The 3,666-nt window shown below is 48.5% G+C and overlaps 1 pseudogene; it reads right to left on the reverse strand.

The window, feature by feature from the left end:
- Positions 257 to 3,297, reverse strand: LOC108638011 (annotated as a pseudogene).

Below are 3,666 nucleotides of genomic sequence, written 5' to 3' on the forward strand. Positions count from 1 at the left end.
TTGGGGTGGTAAGAAGAACAACATAAGGACCCTTCCATTTGGGTTCTAGTGCCTTGGTTTGGTGCCTTTTGACCCACACCCAGTCTCCTGGGCCAATGTCATGTGAGGGAATAGTTCCCTTATTTTGACCCACATGTATTTCCCGGAGCAGTTTCCAGACATGAGAGTGCACCTTGCTTAAGGCCATCAAGGCCTCTTGGAGTTGCCCCAACGTGGGAGGCGGTAGTTTCTTTCCTTTAAATATTGGACATACAGGGGGAGGTCTCCCATACAGAATCTCAAATGGGGTCAGATTAAGTTGATAAGGAGTATTACGTGCACGGAAGAGGGCGAAGGGAAGGAGGGTCACCCAGTCCCCGCCAGTCTCTATAGCCAATTTAGTTAAAGTTTCTCTTAGAGTCCGATTCATTCTTTCTACTTGCCCTGAGCTCTGTGGACTGTATTCACAATGTAACTTCCATTTAGTCCCCAGGGCTAGGGCAAGGCTCTGAACTATTTGACTCACAAAGGCAGGTCCATTATCAGAGCCGATGGTCACTGGCAGGCCAAACCTGGGAACTATTTTTTCTAAAATCTTTTTTTGCCACCATCATCGCGGTTTCTCCCTTTGGAGGAAAAGCTTTTACCCACCCTGAGAAGGTATCCACCAACACTAACAAGTACCGGTAACCATACTTGCCTGGCCTTACCTCGGTGAAATCTATTTCCCAGTGTTGCCCTGGTCCTTCTCCCTGATATCTCAGTCCTGCATGTAGTCCTTTTCCTGGCCTCATCTGTTGACACGCCTTACAAGCATGCATTATGTTCTTTACAGTTGTCTGGTGCCGGGGAAATCACAGGCACCCAGTTTGAAAGAGCATCAGAGTCTTCTTTTCTCCCAGATGAGTAGACAAGTGCAAATGCTCACATAGTTGCCGTCCCAACTGAGCAGGGAGTATCAAGTAGCCGTCTGAGTCTCGGTACCATCCATCTTTATCTTTTTGAAGGTTGGTGTGTTTTTGGATCCAAGCAAAGTCTGTGGATGAATACTCAGGGGTTGGGGGCAGAGTTCCCATACCTGGAGGTGGAAGTCCGATCGCCAACACAGGGGTGATGAAATCTTTATCAGCTACTTTTCGAGCTGCCAGGTCTGCGGCACGATTCCCTCGTGCGGTGGGGCTGTCACCCTTCTGATGTCCAGGTACGTGTACTATTGACACAGCCTGAGGCATCTGTACAGCCTCTAAAAGTCTACGGATTTCAGGCAAGTTTTTAATTTCTTTTCCTTCAGCTGTCAAAAACCCCCGTTCCTGATATATCGGGCCCTGGATGTGTACCGTGCCAAAAGCATAGCGACTGTCAGTGAAAATAGTTATTCTTTTTCCTTTGGCTCTCTCTAATGCTTGACTCAGGGCAATTAACTCTGCCTTTTGTGCTGAGGTATCCGGGGGAAGGGCCTCTGCCCATATCGTCCGTCCAGAGTCATCTACTACTGCGGCTCCCGCCCGTCTCTGTCCATCTTTTACATAACTGCTGCCGTCTGTGAACCATCTTAGCTCACTGTTATCCAGTGGAGTATCGGTTAAGTCCTTTCACATTGCTGTTACTCCGGCCAGTATCTCATCACAATCATGGAGGGGGCTATTTTCCCCCAGATTGGGCAAAAGAGTGGCCGGATTTAGAGTGCAGGGTGTTTGGAAATGAATCCGTGGGGTGTCAAGTAGCAAGGCCTGGTAGTGCATCAAGCAGGCATTAGAAATCCATTTACCTGGGGGTTGCTTTAAAACTCTCTCTATGGCATGAGGAGTGTAGACCAAGAGTCTCTCTCCATAAGTCAGTTTATCAGCATCGTGGGCTAAGAGCGCGGTGGCCGCGATGATACGGAGGCAAGTTGGCCATCCGGCTGCCACTGGGTCCAGTCTCTTGGAAAGGTAAGCTACAGGTCGCTTCCATGGTCCCCATCTCTGTGTTAGTACCCCTTTTCCTATCCCCCGCTTTTCATCTACAAATAATTGGAAAGGCTTAGATGGATCAGGGAGGGCAAGGGCAGGAGCCTCTAGCAAGGCTTGCCTGAGCTCTTGGAAGGCCTCTTTCATTGGCTCATCCATTTCCAGTCCTTGTTTTCTTTGTTCCCCTCATATAGGGGCCTGGCCTTTTCTGCAAACCCCAAGATCCATAGCCAGCAATATCCCACCGTTCCCAGAAATTTTCTCACTTGCCTAGGGTTAGCCAGCTCAGGGATCTGGAGGATGGTTTCTTTCATAGCCTGTGTTAGCCACCTCTGGCTTGTTTTATCTTATAACCGAGGTATGTAACCTCTTGCTTGGCAATCTGGGCCTTTTTGGCACTAGCCCGGTAACCTAAAGTCCCCAAGGTTTGGAGAAGGTCACCTGTTGCCTTTTGGCACTCTTTTTCTGTAGCCGCCGCCAGCATAAGGTCATCAACATATTGTAATAAAACAATGGTAGGGTGTTCAACCCAATACTCACGGAGGTCTTCGTCCAGGGCCTCATTAAATAACATGGGCGAGTTTTTGAAACCCTGTGGTAAGCGAGTCCATGTCAGCTGCACAGGGGTCTGACCACCATCTTCCTGCCATTCGAAGGCAAAGATCTCTTGGCTTGCGGGGGCAAGAGGCAAACTAAAAAAGGCATCTTTTAAATCTAAAACAGTGTACCAAATGTAGTTTGGAGGCAAGTTGCTTAGCAATGTATAAGGGTTAGGAACCATAGGATGAATGTCATTCACCCGTTTGTTGACTTCTCGTAGATCTTGAACCGGTCTAAAATCAGTTCCCCCAGGCTTTTTCACAGGCAACAGGGGAGTGTTCCATGGGGACTGGCACCTTTTCAGGACCCCAGCGTCTATGAGGCATTGTATATGAGGAGTAATTCCTTGTCAAGCCTCCTGACTCATGGGATACTGTCGTACCCTCACCGGGGAAGCACTGGCTTTCAGTTCCACAATGATAGGGGGCCTCTGTTTGTCTAGTCCCATTCCTGCAGTTTCAGCCCAGGCCTGAGGGTATCTTTGAACCCATGGTTGTACTTCAGGGCTTATTGTCGCTGGGGCCTCTGGCAAGTAGAGTCTGTATTCATCTTTTAATGTCAGAGAAAAGACCTGAGGAGGATGCCCGGTCCCATCTAAAACTGACACTTGTCCGTGGTCAAAATGAATTTGGGCATTTACTTTAGACAGTAAATCCCTTCCCAACAAGGGCGCTGGACACTCAGGTATCACCAGAAAAGAATGGGTCACCTGGTGGGCCCCCAAGTTCACATGCTGTTGTGTAGTCCATCCATATCGTTTAGTCCCGGTTGCTCCCTGCACCCAGCTACTTTTTTTGACATGGGTCCATCTTTTTGGTTTAAGACTGAGTATTGGGCTCCCGTGTCCACCATGAAGCCAACTGGTTTCCCCTCCACATTTATAGTTACCCAGGACTCGGGGAGGGGCTTCGAGCCCTGACCCCCCTAGTTGCTATCCTCACCCGCGTAGAGGATATGACTGTCTGGAGAGGGAGTCTCGTTTTTGGGGTTCTTGGGCTCCTCTTTTAGATTTTTCTTGGGGCATTTATTTTTCCAATGTCCAAACTCTTTACAAAACGCACATTGCTTTTTCTCAAGCTTACGCCTTGTTGTTTTTTCTTCAGTTTTTGAGTCCAATTTTTTTCCCTTTCTGGAACCT

The sequence above is a fragment of the Capra hircus genome, chromosome 18 (assembly GCF_001704415.2).
Source record: "Capra hircus breed San Clemente chromosome 18, ASM170441v1, whole genome shotgun sequence".
NCBI classification, from domain to species: domain Eukaryota; kingdom Metazoa; phylum Chordata; class Mammalia; order Artiodactyla; family Bovidae; genus Capra; species Capra hircus.